This window comes from Nematostella vectensis, chromosome 6 (assembly GCF_932526225.1).
Source record: "Nematostella vectensis chromosome 6, jaNemVect1.1, whole genome shotgun sequence".
Taxonomy (NCBI): domain Eukaryota; kingdom Metazoa; phylum Cnidaria; class Anthozoa; order Actiniaria; family Edwardsiidae; genus Nematostella; species Nematostella vectensis.
The window spans coordinates 16,148,003-16,170,492 of NC_064039.1; the positions used below are offsets into that span (position 1 = coordinate 16,148,003).

General features: G+C 38.0%; 4 long non-coding RNA genes across 4 annotated transcripts; all 4 read right to left on the reverse strand.

The window, feature by feature from the left end:
* Positions 1-503: 503 nt before the first annotated feature.
* Positions 504-1,874, reverse strand: LOC125567964. The gene is made up of 2 exons (XR_007311943.1): positions 1,714-1,874; positions 504-635 (listed from the first exon to the last, which is right to left on the reverse strand). It is a non-coding gene; the product is annotated as an uncharacterized LOC125567964 (long non-coding RNA).
* Positions 1,875-3,662: 1,788 nt separating this feature from the next.
* LOC125568008 lies at positions 3,663-10,630 on the reverse strand. The gene is made up of 5 exons (XR_007311996.1): positions 9,883-10,630; positions 8,725-9,063; positions 5,225-5,563; positions 4,515-4,949; positions 3,663-4,038 (listed from the first exon to the last, which is right to left on the reverse strand). It is a non-coding gene; the product is annotated as an uncharacterized LOC125568008 (long non-coding RNA).
* Positions 10,631-13,545: 2,915 nt separating this feature from the next.
* On the reverse strand, positions 13,546-18,422 carry LOC125568007. The gene is made up of 3 exons (XR_007311995.1): positions 15,914-18,422; positions 14,756-15,094; positions 13,546-13,677 (listed from the first exon to the last, which is right to left on the reverse strand). It is a non-coding gene; the product is annotated as an uncharacterized LOC125568007 (long non-coding RNA).
* A 1,154-nt stretch (positions 18,423-19,576) lies between these two features.
* On the reverse strand, positions 19,577-21,683 carry LOC125568103. Its single transcript, XR_007312098.1, has 2 exons — positions 20,787-21,683; positions 19,577-19,708 (listed from the first exon to the last, which is right to left on the reverse strand). It is a non-coding gene; the product is annotated as an uncharacterized LOC125568103 (long non-coding RNA).
* Positions 21,684-22,490: the final 807 nt, after the last annotated feature.

The window sequence follows — 22,490 nt, forward strand, 5'->3', positions numbered from 1 at the left end:
ACAGATTTGATATATAGGTTGGCTGAAAATGAAATACAAAATCATAGACTCCAGCAGCATTCCCCTTCTATGTATCGTTTTTTTAATTAAAAGCATGAGAAGACATCCTTGCCGCCTCCTTTGCTATTTTCTTTAGAGGGTTATTACAGAGAAAATCTGCTTCTACGATTTCTTAGCGAAATCAAACCCCAGGATCTACTGCGTATATTTTCTGCACTGCACGACAAAGTCCTCCGTTTATCGTGTCCGAAAAGAATTGAAATGTCTGTTCATTAACTTGTTTATAATATTTATACCTTCTTTGTCTGTCCCATGCTGTTTAAACGCACACTTCTTTCTGTGCCTCCAAAGGTCGTCCCCCTTGTGAAACCCAAGGCACGACTTACAAGGGAGGTAGGCATACCACAATCAGTTGTCCTTCGCCTAAGCTCAGGACATTGCAATTGTGGTGATAATCACCAAGGAGCCGGAGCCTTTCGTGTTCTTTTACTTTGTTCTTTTTACTCGTTCCTGCAAGCTGGCAGGCCACTTCAGATTCCTTGGAATGTTGCCTTTTGATGTGCCTCGCAAGCTTCACCCCCTGGTACCCACAAAAAAGCCCACTTGCATTTGGTCTGTGGCAAAGGTGATACCAACTGTAAAAAAAAAATAAGGTGTTATTCATTATTTATTTTCCCTATAGCCAGGCCACACAAGAAAAAGGGGGTAAAATGTTTTTTTTTTTCACTTATTTTGTCTTGTTTTGAATTGCTTGTTTTGGAGCCTGAGTATTCTTATCTTAATATATTTAGCGAGAAGTGTGGTTTCAAATAAACCACGATTTATCGACTTGACGGTTGTTTTGGGAGCCGTTTTCTGCGTAGATAATCAGAGGTCAGATAAACATCTTCTTTTATTACAAATGCCATGAAGGCTTTTACAATTTTAACATAGAATCGTTTGTCAAATCTAAGTCAACTAGACTAATCCGCCACAACTCTGCCCTCGATCTCTTTGTTCTTAAATGTCGCACTCTATATCCATAAGATGGAGGAAGTCCTGTGCCTCTCGGATAGCTGCATCATCTTGGCGCCTGAGCCCAGTTGCCCACTTCAGTGAAGTGCACTAGTGAAGTGCGCTAGGGATGGTGAAGATATGCCGGACATCACTAAAGCCGGCAACCCGCTTCACCCCCTCTTTTACCAGGGCGAAATTTGGGAAGTGATGAGTTCAGTCAGGCCATGTTGGCTCGGTTAATTTATTTTAACCTCGAGCACCAATCTGGCTATCTCCCGCATTTTGGTGCTCATATAAGTAGCCTGCCTCTCGCCATGCTGATCATAGAGGCAGTTCCCCATCTGTATTATTAGATCATTGTGCTTGGCCACGAAGCCGACCTCGTCACGCTCACAATACAATTTATTCACTTCACCGTATACAGATTTGATATATAGGTTGGCTGAAAATGAAATACAAAATCATAGACTCCAGCAGCATTCCCCTTCTATGTATCGTTTTTTTAATTAAAAGCATGAGAAGACATCCTTGCCGCCTCCTTTGCTATTTTCTTTGGAGGGTTATTACAGAGAAAATCTGCTTCTACGATTTCTTAGCGAAATCAAATCCCCAGGATCTACTGCGTATATTTTCTGCACTGCACGACAAAGTCCTCCGTTTACCGTGTCCGAAAAGAATTGAAATGTATGTTCATTAACTTGTTTATAATATTAATACCTTTTTTGTCTGTCCCATGCTGTTTAAACGCACACTTCTTTCTGTGCCTCCAAAGGTCGTCCCTCTTGTGAAACCCAAGGCACGACTTACAAGGGAGGTAGGCATACCACAATCAGTTGTTCTTCGCCTAAGCTCAGGACATTGCAATTGTGGTGATAATCACCGAGGGAGCCGGAGCCTTTCGTGTTCTTTTACTTTGTTCTTTTTACTCGTTCCTGCAAGCTGGCAGGCCACTTCAGATTCCTTGGAATGTTGCCTTTTGATGTGCTCGCAAGCTTCACCCCCTGGTACCCACAAAAAAGCCCACTTGCATTTGGTCTGTAGCAAAGGTGATACCAGCTGTAAAAAAAATAAGGTGTTATTCATTATTTATTTACTCTATAGCCAGGCCACACAAGAAAAAGGGGTATAAATGTTTTTTTTTTTCACTTATTTTGTCTTGTTTTGATTGCTTGTTTTGGAGCCTGAGTATCCTTATCTTAATATAATTTAGCGAGAAGTGTGGTTTCAAATAAACCACGATTTATCGACTTGACGGTTGTTTTGGGAGCCGTTTTCTGCGTAGATAATCAGAGGTCAGATAAACATCTTCTTTTATTTTGATTATGAGTCAACTCTCGCCTCGTTTTCATGTTTGTACCCAAGATGGCGGCGGGGACTGTGAATAGGACTATTCAGTCTCCTAATTTCTCACAGAACTATCCTGTCCATCTGCACTTTGTAATAATCAAAATATTTTATCCACTGTCGTTTAACGTGCGTTCTATAACTTTTAGTGTAACAAGCTAGAGTAATCACAAAAATTTATAATTAATCGCTAATAACTCATAAGTATCATATGCTTTACTTAATTTACTGTAAAATAAGTAGTTAATGCTCAGAGTATGATAAATGATTTATAATTACATAATAAAAATTAGATAAAAAAAAAATAACCACTTGATAATATTCTAGGGGGGATCTAGCTTTTTGCTGATAGTAAAGGAATGAACTGTCCATTTCTACGTTTCGCTTTCTTACTCCCACAAAGAGAAAAATCACTTATATCTGATATTGAGATTAGGATATTATCATTGTTTCCCTCTGATTATTTGCAATTAGATGGTTATATCCCTCTTACCTTATTAGGATCTTCTAGATGTCTATTCAGATACCCTCCTTCCCTTTGCTGGACACCTTGATATTGTATTATTATGAGAAATTATCTTATTAGAACCTACTAGATGTCTATTTAGATGTACTTGCCTCTGCTGCCCCTTAACATTTTGATATTATCCGAGATAGAGCCCCACAGTCCCACATAACCATCAGTACCAGTATGGGTGATATTATCCAAGATAGAGCCCCACAGTCCCACATAACCATCAGTACCAGTATGGGTGATATTATCCGAGATGGAGCCCCACAGTCCCACATAACCACCAGTACCAGTATGGGTGATTTCAAGAACTTGCTTAGACCTAATTTTATATGATGCTATAACAACTTTTTAACACTATATTCAACCGAAGTTCAGTCCAAGTTTGGTTCAATAACATACAAGATTAGTAATAGAAGCAGAGGTAAGCAATTTTCATTTCGCTCGTTCTTTAAATAACAGCCCATAGTTTGTTTTTGTAAACGTAATTGGTTAAATGTTTGTAGAAGTGTTTAACAGATAGAGTCAACATTAGCCATAGTTTATGCTTTTGTAGCCAGGAACTGAATTACAGGAAAGTTGTGGTACACCCAACACACACACAAATAGTGTATAAAATAAATAGTGTATGTACACTATTAGAGTAGTCTCGAATCAGGTGATTGACTAATGTAAGATCTTAATAAAGCCCCTGGGCTTGTATCATCATTCACTAAAAATAGTATAGAATAAACTTACAATATTAGAAATGAAATTTATTACTATTTTATACATTTTTTCAGCTAGCTTTTACTATTTTTAGTTTTTTTTATAGATAAGTAATTGTCTACTGTACATAAGCACTGAAGGGTGTCAGTTGTTTTTCATCTTCACCAAAACAAATTTTTCACATATTCTATACTTGAGTTTGCTATTATCATGTAACAGAAATCTGGTATATAGTACGAGACATACATAAAAAAAAAAGTAAAACAGGCTTTCTATTGCAGACAATTGTATTTGTGGCATTGTGAGCATGTCCTACAAGATTTTATTATGAAGACTGTTGAAAGAGTGGGCACTACTAAAGTACAGCTGACTGCTGCTATAGCTTCAAATGGAAAGACCCTCCTGTAATGTTGGGGGAGCACTACCACTAACACTTGTCTTTTACTAGATATGAGAAACTTGGCCAGTGCTTGATAATTCTGGAAAATAAATTAAAAAAACATTAGCTTTATGCATTTCTGGTATGCCAGCACTATGCTTCTCTGTTGGGTAAACATTTGTATTACACGAGTCTGTGATATCCTTTTTATAGGTGTAGCCTAACCCAAACTAAAATTTCACTTTCTTGTCTGGGGATTTTTGTCCAGGTACGCCCTAAGCATTGCAAGATCCTCCGCCAGAGGAAGTAGATTAATTTTGTTGTATTTTCTCTCTTCGACAGAGGCTATGGACTTGGAAGATACCTGAAAATATATTAACACATTAGTTTCTTTTAGAATATCTTGAACGTCATTATCACTATTCTTTTTATAATCAGTATCAATGCTGAACTTTTTATATTTAAAAAAACATCAAATTAAGCCAAAAGTGTTAAATGCTGCGGTTGTAACTGACTACACTAATTTTAGGGGGGACCACAAGGATCTAACATAATGTGGAATGAACAGATCCATACCTTTTGAGCCCACTCTATATCCATAAGATGGAGGATAGCTGCATCATCTTGGCGCCTGAGCCCAGTTGCCCACTTCAGTGAAGTGCACTAGTGAAGTGCACTAGTGAAGTGCGCTAGGGATGGTGAAGATATGCTGGACACCACTAAAGCCGGCAACCCGCTTCACCCCCTCTTTTACCAGGGCGAAATTTCGGGAAGTGATGAGTTCAGTCAGGCCATGTTGGCTCGGTTCATTTATTTTGACCTCGAGCACCAATCTGGCTATCTCCCGCATTTTGGTGCTCATATAAGTAGCCTGCCTCTCGCCATGCTGATCATAGAGGCAGTTCCCCATCTGTATTATTAGTTCATCGTGCTTGGCCACGAAGCCGACCTCGTCACGCTCACAATACAATTTATTCACTTCACCGTATACAGATTTGGTATATAGGTTGGCTGAAAATGAAATACAAAATCATAGACTCCAGCAGCATTCCCCTTCTATGTATCGTTTTTTTAATTAAAAGCATGAGAAGACATCCTTGCCGCCTCCTTTGCTATTTTCTTTGGAGGGTTATTACAGAGAAAATCTGCTTCTACGATTTCTTAGCGAAATCAAATCCCCAGGATCTACTGCGTATATTTTCTGCACTGCACGACAAAGTCCTCCGTTTACCGTGTCCGAAAAGAATTGAAATGTATGTTCATTAACTTGTTTATAATATTTATACCTTCTTTGTCTGTCCCATGCTGTTTAAACGCACACTTCTTTCTGTGCCTCCAAAGGTCGTCCCCCTTGTGAAACCCAAGGCACGACTTACAAGGGAGGTAGGCATACCACAATCAGTTGTCCTTCGCCTAAGCTCAGGACATTGCAATTGTGGTGATAATCACCGAGGAGCCGGAGCCTTTCGTGTTCTTTTACTTTGTTCTTTTTACTCGTTCCTGCAAGCTGGCAGGCCACTTCAGATTCCTTGGAATGTTGCCTTTTGATGTGCCTCGCAAGCTTCACCCCCTGGTACCCACAAAAAAGCCCACTTGCATTTGGTCTGTGGCAAAGGTGATACCAACTGTAAAAAAAAAAAATAAGGTGTTATTCATTATTTATTTTCCCTATAGCCAGGCCACACAAGAAAAAGGGGTAAAAATGTTTTTTTTTTCACTTATTTTGTCTTGTTTTGAATTGCTTGTTTTGGAGCCTGAGTATCCTTATCTTAATATATTTAGCGAGAAGTGTGGTTTCAAATAAACCACGATTTATCGACTTGACGGTTGTTTTGGGAGCCGTTTTCTGCGTAGATAATCAGAGGTCAGATAAACATCTTCTTTTATTTTGATTATGAGTCAACTCTCGCCTCGTTTTCATGTTTGTACCCAAGATGGCGGCGGGGACGGTGAATAGGACTATTCAGTCTCCTAATTTCTCACAGAACTATCCTGTCCATCTGCACTTTGTAATAATCAAAATATTTTATCCACTGTCGTTTAACGTGCGTTCTATAACTTTTAGTGTAACAAGCTAGAGTAATCACAAAAATTTATAATTAATCGCTAATAACTCATAAGTATCATATGCTTTACTTAATTTACTGTAAAATAAGTAGTTAATGCTCAGAGTATGATAAATGATTTATAATTACATAATAAAAATTAGATACAAAAAAAATAACCACTTGATAATATTCTAGGGGGGATCTAGCTTTTTGCTGATAGTAAAGGAATGAACTGTCCATTTCTACGTTTCGCTTTCTTACTCCCACAAAGAGAAAAATCACTTATATCTGATATTGAGATTAGGATATTATCATTGTTTCCCTCTGATTATTTGCAATTAGATGGTTATATCCCTCTTACCTTATTAGGATCTTCTAGATGTCTATTCAGATACCCTCCTTCCCTTTGCTGGACACCTTGATATTGTATTATTATGAGAAATTATCTTATTAGAACCTACTAGATGTCTATTTAGATGTACTTGCCTCTGCTGCCCCTTAACATTTTGATATTATCCGAGATAGAGCCCCACAGTCCCACATAACCATCAGTACCAGTATGGGTGATATTATCCAAGATAGAGCCCCACAGTCCCACATAACCATCAGTACCAGTATGGGTGATATTATCCGAGATGGAGCCCCACAGTCCCACATAACCACCAGTACCAGTATGGGTGATTTCAAGAACTTGCTTAGACCTAATTTTATATGATGCTATAACAACTTTTTAACACTATATTCAACCGAAGTTCAGTCCAAGTTTGGTTCAATAACATACAAGATTAGTAATAGAAGCAGAGGTAAGCAATTTTCATTTCGCTCGTTCTTTAAATAACAGCCCATAGTTTGTTTTTGTAAACGTAATTGGTTAAATGTTTGTAGAAGTGTTTAACAGATAGAGTCAACATTAGCCATAGTTTATGCTTTTGTAGCCAGGAACTGAATTACAGGAAAGTTGTGGTACACCCAACACACACACAAATAGTGTATAAAATAAATAGTGTATGTACACTATTAGAGTAGTCTCGAATCAGGTGATTGACTAATGTAAGATCTTAATAAAGCCCCTGGGCTTGTATCATCATTCACTAAAAATAGTATAGAATAAACTTACAATATTAGAAATGAAATTTATTACTATTTTATACATTTTTTCAGCTAGCTTTTACTATTTTTAGTTTTTTTTATAGATAAGTAATTGTCTACTGTACATAAGCACTGAAGGGTGTCAGTTGTTTTTCATCTTCACCAAAACAAATTTTTCACATATTCTATACTTGAGTTTGCTATTATCATGTAACAGAAATCTGGTATATAGTACGAGACATAAATTTAAAAAAAAAGTAAAACAGGCTTTCTATTGCAGACAATTGTATTTGTGGCATTGTGAGCATGTCCTACAAGATTTTATTATGAAGACTGTTGAAAGAGTGGGCACTACTAAAGTACAGCTGACTGCTGCTATAGCTTCAAATGGAAAGACCCTCCTGTAATGTTGGGGGAGCACTACCACTAACACTTGTCTTTTACTAGATATGAGAAACTTGGCCAGTGCTTGATAATTCTGGAAAATAAATTAAAAAAACATTAGCTTTATGCATTTCTGGTATGCCAGCACTATGCTTCTCTGTTGGGTAAACATTTGTATTACACGAGTCTGTGATATCCTTTTTATAGGTGTAGCCTAACCCAAACTAAAATTTCACTTTCTTGTCTGGGGATTTTTGTCCAGGTACGCCCTAAGCATTGCAAGATCCTCCGCCAGAGGAAGTAGATTAATTTTGTTGTATTTTCTCTCTCCGACAGAGGCTAGGGACTTGGAAGATACCTGAAAATATATTAACACATTAGTTTCTTTTAGAATAGCTTGAAAGTCATTATCACTATTCTTTTTATAATCAGTATCAATGCTGAACTTTTTATATTTAAAAAAACATCAAATTAAGCCAAAAGTGTTAAATGCTGCGGTTGTAACTGACTACACTAATTTTAGGGCGGACCACAAGGATTTAACATAAGGTGGAATGAACAGATCCATACCTTTTGAGCCCACTCTATATCCATAAGATGGAGGATAGCTGCATCATCTTGGCGCCTGAGCCCAGTTGCCCACTTCAGTGAAGTGCACTAGTGAAGTGCGCTAGGGATGGTGAAGATATGCCGGACATCACTAAAGCCGGCAACCCGCTTCACCCCCTCTTTTACCAGGGCGAAATTTGGGAAGTGATGAGTTCAGTCAGGCCATGTTGGCTCGGTTAATTTATTTTAACCTCGAGCACCAATCTGGCTATCTCCCGCATTTTGGTGCTCATATAAGTAGCCTGCCTCTCCCCATGCTGATCATAGAGGCAGTTCCCCATCTGTATTATTAGTTCATCGCGCTTGGCCACGAAGCCGACCTCGTCACGCTTACAATACAATTTATTCACTTCACCGTATACAGATTTAGTATATAGGTTGGCTGAAAATGAAATAAAAAATCATAGACTCCAGCAGCATTCCCCTTCTATGTATCGTTTTTTAATTAAAAGCATGAGAAGACATCCTTGCCGCCTCCTTTGCTATTTTCTTTGGAGGGTTATTACAGAGAAAATCTGCTTCTACGATTTCTTAGCGAAATCAAATCTCCAGGATCTACTGCGTATATTTTCTGCACTGCACGACAAAGTCCTCCGTTTACCGTGTCCGGAAAGAATTGAAATGTATGTTCATTAACTTGTTTATAATATTTATACCTTCTTCGTCTGTCCCATGCTGTTTAAACGCACACTTCTTTCTGTGCCTCCAAAGGTCGTCCCCCTTGTGAAACCCAAGGCACGACTTACAAGGGAGGTAGGCATACCACAATCAGTTGTCCTTCGCCTAAGCTCAGGACATTGCAATTGTGGTGATAATCACCGAGGAGCCGGAGCCTTTCGTGTTCTTTTACTTTGTTCTTTTTACTCGTTCCTGCAAGCTGGCAGGCCACTTCAGATTCCTTGGAATGTTGCCTTTTGATGTGCCTCGCAAGCTTCACCCCCTGGTACCCACAAAAAAGCCCACTTGCATTTGGTCTGTGGCAAAGTTGATACCAACTGTAAAAAAAAAAAATAAGGTGTTATTCATTATTTATTTTCCCTATAGCCAGGCCACACAAGAAAAAGGGGTAAAAATGTTTTTTTTTTCACTTATTTTGTCTTGTTTTGAATTGCTTGTTTTGGAGCCTGAGTATCCTTATCTTAATATATTTAGCGAGAAGTGTGGTTTCAAATAAACCACGATTTATCGACTTGACGGTTGTTTTGGGAGCCGTTTTCTGCGTAGATAATCAGATGTCAGATAAACATCTTCTTTTATTACAAATGCCATGAAGGCTTTTACAATTTTAACATAGAATCGTTTGTCAAATCTAAGTCAACTAGACTAATCCGCTACAACACTGCCCTCGATCTCTTTGTTCCTAAATGTCGCACTAAACTTTTTCCATCAAGCTACTTCAATCGTATCCCTAAACTGCGGAATAATCTATCTACGTCTACTCGCTCTGCTAGCTCACTTAACCAGTTTAAATCCTGTTTAACTTGCCACTACTTACCTGCGTTTACTAACAGCTACGACACAGATAACACTAACACCTGGAAATCCATTTGCCCTAAGTGCTCCTCTTCCCGCAACCTTACTGTCTCTTCTGCTCGTAACTGCTGCTGCTAATGTCAATTTTATCACAATTTTATATTATTATTGTTACAAACCATATATTGTACATAGTTGTTAATATTTTACCTATCAATATCCTTATTTTATATATTTGCTCACATCATAGTTTAGTTAAATAGTTTTAGATTAGATTAGTTATTAATTATAGATATATATATGCAGAACTGCTGAGTACTTGAAAGTTGCAGTATCTTTACCAGTTTGACTTTGAACTTGTGTTGAGCTTGTCGGGGACAACCAAATAAACTCACTTATATTCTCTTTACTTTATTTCTTGATCACAAACTCTCCGTAGTAATAGTACACTCGCATCTCAACTCTAGGGGCACAACCCCCTTTTTTACCTATCTCGAATTACAACATGATCACATAACAAAACTAAATATGTAACGTAATACAGTATTATAAAGTAACGCAATCTTGCGGGTTTTCTACTTCCGGACACTTGGCCCGCCATCTAGCACGTGTGACATAAGAATCGCGTAGACTTTTAGGACGAGATCGGCCTTTATGCCGCTCGTATTTTCTTTGTAGGAACGTAAAACATCTCTAAGACTCTTTACAGAAAGTTTCTGAATGTCTTCTAACGAATTGAGATTGACATTTTGATAAACTAGAACCATTTTTGCCAAAAACTCAGCAATGACAACAATGTTTGTTTTGATTATGAGTCAACTCTCGCCTTGTTTTCATGTTTGTATCCAAGATGGCGGCGGGGACTGTGAATAGGACTATTCAGTCTCCTAATTTCTCACAGAACTATCCTGTCCATCTGCACTTTGTAATAATAAAAATATTTTATCCACTGTCGTTTAAATTCGGAACCGGAATATTTTATTGTGCGTTCTATAACTTTTAGTGTAACAAGCTAGAGTAATCACAAAAATTTATAATTAATCGCTCATAACTCATAAGTATCATATGCTTTACTTACTTGACTGTAAAATAAGTAGTTAATGCTCTATCCAAATTGACCAGGTATTTTTTATGCCACATGTGTTTACTTGGTATTTCAATCAGAGTATGATAAATGAATATAATTACATAATAAAAATTAGATAAAAAAAAATAACCACTTGATAATATTCTAGGGGGGATCTAGCTTTTTGCTGATAGTAAAGGGATGTAATGTCCATTTCTACGTTTGGCTTTCTTACTCCCACAAAGAGAAAAATCACTTATATCTGATATTGAGATTAGGATATTATCATTGTTTCCCTCTGATTATTTGCAATTAGATGGTTATATCCCTCTTATCTTATTAGGATCTTCTAGATGTCTATTCAGATACCCTCCTTCCCTTTTCTGGACACCTTGATATTGTATTATTATCAGAAATTATCTTATTAGAACCTACTAGATGTCTATTTAGATGTACTTGCCTCTGCTGCCCCTTAACATTTTGATATTATCCGAGATAGAGCCCCACAGTCCCACATAACCATCAGTACCAGTATGGGTGATATTATCCGAGATAGAGCCCCACAGTCCCACATAACCATCAGTACCAGTATGGGTGATATTATCCGAGATGGAGCCCCACAGTCCCACATAACTACCAGTACCAGTATGGGTGATTTCAAGAACTTGCTTATACCTAATTTTATATGATGCTATAACAACTTTTTAACACTATATTCAACCGAAGTTCAGTCCAAGTTTGGTTCAATAACATACAAGATTAGTAATAGAAGCAGAGGTAAGCAATTTTCATTTCGCTCGTTCTTTAAATAACAGCCCATAGTTTGTTTTTGTAAACGTAATTGGTTAAATGTTTGTAAAAGTGTTTAACAGATAGAGTCAACATTAGTCATAGTTTATGCTTTTGTAGCCAGGAACTGAATTACAGGAAAGTTGTGGTACACCCAACACACACACAAATAGTGTATAAAATAAATAGTGTATGTACACTATAAGAGTAGTCTCGAATCAGGGGATTGACTAATGTAAGATCTTAATAAAGCCCCTGGGCTTGTATGATCATTCACTAAAAATAGTATAGAATAAACTTACAATATTAGAAATGAAATTTATTACTATTTTATACATTTTTTCAGCTAGCTTTTACTATTTTTAGTTTTTTTTATAGATAAGTAATTGTCTACTGTACATAAGCACTGAAGGGTGTCAGTTGTTTCTCATCTTCACCAAAACAAATTTTTCACATATTCTATACTTGAGTTTGCTATTATCATGTAACAGAAATCTGGTATATAGTACGAGACATAGATTTAAAAAAAAAAGTAAAACAGGCTTTCTATTGCAGACAATTGTATTTGTGGCATTGTGAGCATGTCCTACAAGATTTTATTATGAAGACTGTTAAAAGACTGGGCACTACTAAAGTACAGCTGACTGCTGCTATAGCTTCAAATGGAAAGACCCTCCTGTAATGTTGGGGGAGCACTACCACTAACACTTGTCTTTTACTAGATATGAGAAACTTGGCCAGTGCTTGATAATTCTGGAAAATAAATTAAAAAAACATTAGCTTTATGCATTTCTGGTATGCCAGCACTATGCTTCTCTGTTGGGTAAACATTTGTATTACACGAGTCTGTGATATCCTTTTTATAGGTGTAGCCTAACCCAAACTAAAATTTCACTTTCTTGTCTGGGGATTTTTGTCCAGGTACGCCCTAAGCATTGCAAGATCCTCCGCCAGAGGAAGTAGATTAATTTTGTTGTATTTTCTCTCTCCGACAGAGGCTATAGACTTGGAAGATACCTGAAAATATATTAACACATTAGTTTCTTTTAGAATATCTTGAACGTCATTATCACTATTCTTTTTATAATCAGTATCAATGCTGAACTTTTTATATTTAAAAAAACATCAAATTAAGCCAAAAGTGTTAAATGCTGCGGTTGTAACTGACTACACTAATTTTAGGGCGGACCACAAGGATCTAACATAAGGTGGAATGAACAGATCCATACCTTTTGAGCCCACACTATATCCATGAGATGGAGGAAGTCCTGTGCCTCTCGGATAGCTGCATCATCTTGGCGCCTGAGCCCAGTTGCCCACTTCAGTGAAGTGCACTAGTGAAGTGCGCTAGGGATGGTGAAGATATGCCGGACATCACTAAAGCCGGCAACCCGCTTCACCCCCTCTTTTACCAGGGCGAAATTTGGGAAGTGATGAGTTCAGTCAGGCCATGTTGGCTCGGTTAATTTATTTTAACCTCGAGCACCAATCTGGCTATCTCCCGCATTTTGGTGCTCATATAAGTAGCCTGCCTCTCGCCATGCTGATCATAGAGGCAGTTCCCCATCTGTATTATTAGTTCATCGCGCTTGGCCACGAAGCCGGCCTCGTCACGCTCACAATACAATTTATTCACTTCACCGTATACAGATTTGATATATAGGTTGGCTGAAAATGAAATACAAAATCATAGACTCCAGCAGCATTCCCCTTCTATGTATCGTTTTTTTAATTAAAAGCATGAGAAGACATCCTTGCCGCCTCCTTTGCTATTTTCTTTGGAGGGTTATTACAGAGAAAATCTGCTTCTACGATTTCTTAGCGAAATCAAACCCCAGGATCTACTGCGTATATTTTCTGCACTGCACGACAAAGTCCTCCGTTTATCGTGTCCGAAAAGAATTGAAATGTCTGTTCATTAACTTGTTTATAATATTTATACCTTCTTTGTCTGTCCCATGCTGTTTAAACGCACACTTCTTTCTGTGCCTCCAAAGGTCGTCCCCCTTGTGAAACCCAAGGCACGACTTACAAGGGAGGTAGGCATACCACAATCAGTTGTCCTTCGCCTAAGCTCAGGACATTGCAATTGTGGTGATAATCACCGAGGAGCCGGAGCCTTTCGTGTTCTTTTACTTTGTTCTTTTTACTCGTTCCTGCAAGCTGGCAGGCCACTTCAGATTCCTTGGAATGTTGCCTTTTGATGTGCCTCGCAAGCTTCACCCCCTGGTACCCACAAAAAAGCCCACTTGCATTTGGTCTGTGGCAAAGGTGATACCAACTGTAAAAAAAAAAATAAGGTGTTATTCATTATTTATTTTCCCTATAGCCAGGCCACACAAGAAAAAGGGGGTAAAATGTTTTTTTTTTTCACTTATTTTGTCTTGTTTTGAATTGCTTGTTTTGGAGCCTGAGTATTCTTATCTTAATATATTTAGCGAGAAGTGTGGTTTCAAATAAACCACGATTTATCGACTTGACGGTTGTTTTGGGAGCCGTTTTCTGCGTAGATAATCAGAGGTCAGATAAACATCTTCTTTTATTACAAATGCCATGAAGGCTTTTACAATTTTAACATAGAATCGTTTGTCAAATCTAAGTCAACTAGACTAATCCGCCACAACTCTGCCCTCGATCTCTTTGTTCTTAAATGTCGCACTCTATATCCATAAGATGGAGGAAGTCCTGTGCCTCTCGGATAGCTGCATCATCTTGGCGCCTGAGCCCAGTTGCCCACTTCAGTGAAGTGCACTAGTGAAGTGCGCTAGGGATGGTGAAGATATGCCGGACATCACTAAAGCCGGCAACCCGCTTCACCCCCTCTTTTACCAGGGCGAAATTTGGGAAGTGATGAGTTCAGTCAGGCCATGTTGGCTCGGTTAATTTATTTTAACCTCGAGCACCAATCTGGCTATCTCCCGCATTTTGGTGCTCATATAAGTAGCCTGCCTCTCCCCATGCTGATCATAGAGGCAGTTCCCCATCTGTATTATTAGTTCATCGCGCTTGGCCACGAAGCCGACCTCGTCACGCTTACAATACAATTTATTCACTTCACCGTATACAGATTTAGTATATAGGTTGGCTGAAAATGAAATAAAAAATCATAGACTCCAGCAGCATTCCCCTTCTATGTATCGTTTTTTAATTAAAAGCATGAGAAGACATCCTTGCCGCCTCCTTTGCTATTTTCTTTGGAGGGTTATTACAGAGAAAATCTGCTTCTACGATTTCTTAGCGAAATCAAATCTCCAGGATCTACTGCGTATATTTTCTGCACTGCACGACAAAGTCCTCCGTTTACCGTGTCCGGAAAGAATTGAAATGTATGTTCATTAACTTGTTTATAATATTTATACCTTCTTCATCTGTCCCATGCTGTTTAAACGCACACTTCTTTCTGTGCCTCCAAAGGTCGTCCCCCTTGTGAAACCCAAGGCACGACTTACAAGGGAGGTAGGCATACCACAATCAGTTGTCCTTCGCCTAAGCTGAGGACATTGCAATTGTGGTGATAATCACCGAGGAGCCGGAGCCTTTCGTGTTCTTTTACTTTGTTCTTTTTACTCGTTCCTGCAAGCTGGCAGGCCACTTCAGATTCCTTGGAATGTTGCCTTTTGATGTGCCTCGCAAGCTTCACCCCCTGGTACCCACAAAAAAGCCCACTTGCATTTGGTCTGTGGCAAAGTTGATACCAACTGTAAAAAAAAAAATAAGGTGTTATTCATTATTTATTTTCCCTATAGCCAGGCCACACAAGAAAAAGGGGTAAAAATGTTTTTTTTTTTCACTTATTTTGTCTTGTTTTTAATTGCTTGTTTTGGAGCCTGAGTATCCTTATCTTAATATATTTAGCGAGAAGTGTGGTTTCAAATAAACCACGATTTATCGACTTGACGGTTGTTTTGGGAGCCGTTTTCTGCGTAGATAATCAGATGTCAGATAAACATCTTCTTTTATTACAAATGCCATGAAGGCTTTTACAATTTTAACATAGAATCGTTTGTCAAATCTAAGTCAACTAGACTAATCCGCCACAACACTGCCCTCGATCTCTTTGTTCCTAAATGTCGCACTAAACTTTTTCCATCAAGCTACTTCAATCGTATCCCTAAACTGCGGAATAATCTATCTACGTCTACTCGCTCTGCTAGCTCACTTAACCAGTTTAAATCCTGTTTAACTTGCCACTACTTACCTGCGTTTACTAACAGCTACGACACAGATAACACTAACACCTGGAAATCCATTTGCCCTAAGTGCTCCTCTTCCCGCAACCTTACTGTCTCTTCTGCTCGTAACTGCTGCTACTAATGTCAATTTTATCACAATTTTATATTATTATTGTTACAAACCATATATTGTACATAGTTGTTAATATTTTACCTATCAATATCCTTATTTTATATATTTGCTCACATCATAGTTTAGTTAAATAGTTTTAGATTAGATTAGTTATTAATTATAGATATATATATGCAGAACTGCTGAGTACTTGAAAGTTGCAGTATCTTTACCAGTTTGACTTTGAACTTGTGTTGAGCTTGTCGGGGACAACCAAATAAACTCACTTATATTCTCTTTACTTTATTTCTTGATCACAAACTCTCCGTAGTAATAGTACACTCGCATCTCAACTCTAGGGGCACAACCCCCTTTTTTACCTATCTCGAATTACAACATGATCACATAACAAAACTAAATATGTAACGTAATACAGTATTATAAAGTAACGCAATCTTGCGGGTTTTCTACTTCCGGACACTTGGCCCGCCATCTAGCACGTGTGACATAAGAATCGCGTAGACTTTTAGGACGAGATCGGCCTTTATGCCGCTCGTATTTTCTTTGTAGGAACGTAAAACATCTCTAAGACTCTTTACAGAAAGTTTCTGAATGTCTTCTAACGAATTGAGATTGACATTTTGATAAACTAGAACCATTTTTGCCAAAAACTCAGCAATGACAACAATGTTTGTTTTGATTATGAGTCAACTCTCGCCTTGTTTTCATGTTTGTATCCAAGATGGCGGCGGGGACTGTGAATAGGACTATTCAGTCTCCTAATTTCTCACAGAACTATCCTGTCCATCTGCACTTTGTAATAATAAAAATATTTTATCCACTGTCGTTTAAATTCGGAACCGGAATATTTTATTGTGCGTTCTATAACTTTTAGTGTAACAAGCTAGAGTAATCACAAAAATTTATAATTAATCGCTCATAACTCATAAGTATCATATGCTTTACTTACTTGACTGTAAAATAAGTAGTTAATGCTCTATCCAAATTGACCAGGTATTTTTTATGCCACATGTGTTTACTTGGTATTTCAATCAGAGTATGATAAATGAATATAATTACATAATAAAAATTAGATACAAAAAAATAACCACTTGATAATATTCTAGGGGGGATCTAGCTTTTTGCTGATAGTAAAGGGATGTAATGTCCATTTCTACGTTTGGCTTTCTTACTCCCACAAAGAGAAAAATCACTTATATCTGATATTGAGATTAGGATATTATCATTGTTTCCCTCTGATTATTTGCAATTAGATGGTTATATCCCTCTTATCTTATTAGGATCTTCTAGATGTCTATTCAGATACCCTCCTTCCCTTTTCTGGACACCTTGATATTGTATTATTATCAGAAATTATCTTATTAGAACCTACTAGATGTCTATTTAGATGTACTTGCCTCTGCTGCCCCTTAACATTTTGATATTATCCGAGATAGAGCCCCACAGTCCCACATAACCATCAGTACCAGTATGGGTGATATTATCCGAGATAGAGCCCCACAGTCCCACATAACCATCAGTACCAGTATGGGTGATATTATCCGAGATGGAGCCCCACAGTCCCACATAACTACCAGTACCAGTATGGGTGATTTCAAGAACTTGCTTATACCTAATTTTATATGATGCTATAACAACTTTTTAACACTATATTCAACCGAAGTTCAGTCCAAGTTTGGTTCAATAACATACAAGATTAGTAATAGAAGCAGAGGTAAGCAATTTTCATTTCGCTCGTTCTTTAAATAACAGCCCATAGTTTGTTTTTGTAAACGTAATTGGTTAAATGTTTGTAAAAGTGTTTAACAGATAGAGTCAACATTAGTCATAGTTTATGCTTTTGTAGCCAGGAACTGAATTACAGGAAAGTTGTGGTACACCCAACACACACACAAATAGTGTATAAAATAAATAGTGTATGTACACTATAAGAGTAGTCTCGAATCAGGGGATTGACTAATGTAAGATCTTAATAAAGCCCCTGGGCTTGTATGATCATTCACTAAAAATAGTATAGAATAAACTTACAATATTAGAAATGAAATTTATTACTATTTTATACATTTTTTCAGCTAGCTTTTACTATTTTTAGTTTTTTTTATAGATAAGTAATTGTCTACTGTACATAAGCACTGAAGGGTGTCAGTTGTTTCTCATCTTCACCAAAACAAATTTTTCACATATTCTATACTTGAGTTTGCTATTATCATGTAACAGAAATCTGGTATATAGTACGAGACATAGATTTAAAAAAAAAAGTAAAACAGGCTTTCTATTGCAGACAATTGTATTTGTGGCATTGTGAGCATGTCCTACAAGATTTTATTATGAAGACTGTTAAAAGACTGGGCACTACTAAAGTACAGCTGACTGCTGCTATAGCTTCAAATGGAAAGACCCTCCTGTAATGTTGGGGGAGCACTACCACTAACACTTGTCTTTTACTAGATATGAGAAACTTGGCCAGTGCTTGATAATTCTGGAAAATAAAGTAAAAAAACATTAGCTTTATGCATTTCTGGTATGCCAGCACTATGCTTCTCTGTTGGGTAAACATTTGTATTACACGAGTCTGTGATATCCTTTTTATAGGTGTAGCCTAACCCAAACTAAAATTTCACTTTCTTGTCTGGGGATTTTTGTCCAGGTACGCCCTAAGCATTGCAAGATCCTCCGCCAGAGGAAGTAGATTAATTTTGTTGTATTTTCTCTCTCCGACAGAGGCTATAGACTTGGAAGATACCTGAAAATATATTAACACATTAGTTTCTTTTAGAATAGCTTGAAAGTCATTATCACTATTCTTTTTATAATCAGTATCAATGCTGAACTTTTTATATTTAAAAAAACATCAAATTAAGCCAAAAGTGTTAAATGCTGCGGTTGTAACTGACTACACTAATTTTAGGGCGGACCACAAGGATCTAACATAAGGTGGAATGAACAGATCCATACCTTTTGAGCCCACACTATATCCATGAGATGGAGGAAGTCCTGTGCCTCTCGGATAGCTGCATCATCTTGGCGCCTGAGCCCAGTTGCCCACTTCAGTGAAGTGCACTAGTGAAGTGCGCTAGGGATGGTGAAGATATGCCGGACATCACTAAAGCCGGCAACCCGCTTCACCCCCTCTTTTACCAGGGCGAAATTTGGGAAGTGATGAGTTCAGTCAGGCCATGTTGGCTCGGTTAATTTATTTTAACCTCGAGCACCAATCTGGCTATCTCCCGCATTTTGGTGCTCATATAAGTAGCCTGCCTCTCGCCATGCTGATCATAGAGGCAGTTCCCCATCTGTATTATTAGTTCATCGCGCTTGGCCACGAAGCCGGCCTCGTCACGCTCACAATACAATTTATTCACTTCACCGTATACAGATTTGATATATAGGTTGGCTGAAAATGAAATACAAAATCATAGACTCCAGCAGCATTCCCCTTCTATGTATCGTTTTTTTAATTAAAAGCATGAGAAGACATCCTTGCCGCCTCCTTTGCTATTTTCTTTAGAGGGTTATTACAGAGAAAATCTGCTTCTACGATTTCTTAGCGAAATCAAACCCCAGGATCTACTGCGTATATTTTCTGCACTGCACGACAAAGTCCTCCGTTTATCGTGTCCGAAAAGAATTGAAATGTCTGTTCATTAACTTGTTTATAATATTTATACCTTCTTTGTCTGTCCCATGCTGTTTAAACGCACACTTCTTTCTGTGCCTCCAAAGGTCGTCCCCCTTGTGAAACCCAAGGCACGACTTACAAGGGAGGTAGGCATACCACAATCAGTTGTCCTTCGCCTAAGCTCAGGACATTGCAATTGTGGTGATAATCACCAAGGAGCCGGAGCCTTTCGTGTTCTTTTACTTTGTTCTTTTTACTCGTTCCTGCAAGCTGGCAGGCCACTTCAGATTCCTTGGAATGTTGCCTTTTGATGTGCCTCGCAAGCTTCACCCCCTGGTACCCACAAAAAAGCCCACTTGCATTTGGTCTGTGGCAAAGGTGATACCAACTGTAAAAAAAAAATAAGGTGTTATTCATTATTTATTTTCCCTATAGCCAGGCCACACAAGAAAAAGGGGGTAAAATGTTTTTTTTTTTCACTTATTTTGTCTTGTTTTGAATTGCTTGTTTTGGAGCCTGAGTATTCTTATCTTAATATATTTAGCGAGAAGTGTGGTTTCAAATAAACCACGATTTATCGACTTGACGGTTGTTTTGGGAGCCGTTTTCTGCGTAGATAATCAGAGGTCAGATAAACATCTTCTTTTATTACAAATGCCATGAAGGCTTTTACAATTTTAACATAGAATCGTTTGTCAAATCTAAGTCAACTAGACTAATCCGCCACAACTCTGCCCTCGATCTCTTTGTTCTTAAATGTCGCACTCTATATCCATAAGATGGAGGAAGTCCTGTGCCTCTCGGATAGCTGCATCATCTTGGCGCCTGAGCCCAGTTGCCCACTTCAGTGAAGTGCACTAGTGAAGTGCGCTAGGGATGGTGAAGATATGCCGGACATCACTAAAGCCGGCAACCCGCTTCACCCCCTCTTTTACCAGGGCGAAATTTGGGAAGTGATGAGTTCAGTCAGGCCATGTTGGCTCGGTTAATTTATTTTAACCTCGAGCACCAATCTGGCTATCTCCCGCATTTTGGTGCTCATATAAGTAGCCTGCCTCTCGCCATGCTGATCATAGAGGCAGTTCCCCATCTGTATTATTAGTTCATTGTGCTTGGCCACGAAGCCGACCTCGTCACGCTCACAATACAATTTATTCACTTCACCGTATACAGATTTGATATATAGGTTGGCTGAAAATGAAATACAAAATCATAGACTCCAGCAGCATTCCCCTTCTATGTATCGTTTTTTTAATTAAAAGCATGAGAAGACATCCTTGCCGCCTCCTTTGCTATTTTCTTTGGAGGGTTATTACAGAGAAAATCTGCTTCTACGATTTCTTAGCGAAATCAAATCCCCAGGATCTACTGCGTATATTTTCTGCACTGCACGACAAAGTCCTCCGTTTACCGTGTCCGAAAAGAATTGAAATGTATGTTCATTAACTTGTTTATAATATTAATACCTTTTTTGTCTGTCCCATGCTGTTTAAACGCACACTTCTTTCTGTGCCTCCAAAGGTCGTCCCTCTTGTGAAACCCAAGGCACGACTTACAAGGGAGGTAGGCATACCACAATCAGTTGTTCTTCGCCTAAGCTCAGGACATTGCAATTGTGGTGATAATCACCGAGGAGCCGGAGCCTTTCGTGTTCTTTTACTTTGTTCTTTTTACTCGTTCCTGCAAGCTGGCAGGCCACTTCAGATTCCTTGGAATGTTGCCTTTTGATGTGCCTCGCAAGCTTCACCCCCTGGTACCCACAAAAAAGCCCACTTGCATTTGGTCTGTAGCAAAGGTGATACCAGCTGTAAAAAAAAATAAGGTGTTATTCATTATTTATTTACTCTATAGCCAGGCCACACAAGAAAAAGGGGTAAAAATGTTTTTTTTTTCACTTATTTTGTCTTGTTTTGAATTGCTTGTTTTGGAGCCTGAGTATCCTTATCTTAATATATTTAGCGAGAAGTGTGGTTTCAAATAAACCACGATTTATCGACTTGACGGTTGTTTTGGGAGCCGTTTTCTGCGTAGATAATCAGAGGTCAGATAAACATCTTCTTTTATTTTGATTATGAGTCAACTCTCGCCTCGTTTTCATGTTTGTACCCAAGATGGCGGCGGGGACTGTGAATAGGACTATTCAGTCTCCTAATTTCTCACAGAACTATCCTGTCCATCTGCACTTTGTAATAATCAAAATATTTTATCCACTGTCGTTTAACGTGCGTTCTATAACTTTTAGTGTAACAAGCTAGAGTAATCACAAAAATTTATAATTAATCGCTAATAACTCATAAGTATCATATGCTTTACTTAATTTACTGTAAAATAAGTAGTTAATGCTCAGAGTATGATAAATGATTTATAATTACATAATAAAAATTAGATAAAAAAAAAATAACCACTTGATAATATTCTAGGGGGGATCTAGCTTTTTGCTGATAGTAAAGGAATGAACTGTCCATTTCTACGTTTCGCTTTCTTACTCCCACAAAGAGAAAAATCACTTATATCTGATATTGAGATTAGGATATTATCATTGTTTCCCTCTGATTATTTGCAATTAGATGGTTATATCCCTCTTACCTTATTAGGATCTTCTAGATGTCTATTCAGATACCCTCCTTCCCTTTGCTGGACACCTTGATATTGTATTATTATGAGAAATTATCTTATTAGAACCTACTAGATGTCTATTTAGATGTACTTGCCTCTGCTGCCCCTTAACATTTTGATATTATCCGAGATAGAGCCCCACAGTCCCACATAACCATCAGTACCAGTATGGGTGATATTATCCAAGATAGAGCCCCACAGTCCCACATAACCATCAGTACCAGTATGGGTGATATTATCCGAGATGGAGCCCCACAGTCCCACATAACCACCAGTACCAGTATGGGTGATTTCAAGAACTTGCTTAGACCTAATTTTATATGATGCTATAACAACTTTTTAACACTATATTCAACCGAAGTTCAGTCCAAGTTTGGTTCAATAACATACAAGATTAGTAATAGAAGCAGAGGTAAGCAATTTTCATTTCGCTCGTTCTTTAAATAACAGCCCATAGTTTGTTTTTGTAAACGTAATTGGTTAAATGTTTGTAGAAGTGTTTAACAGATAGAGTCAACATTAGCCATAGTTTATGCTTTTGTAGCCAGGAACTG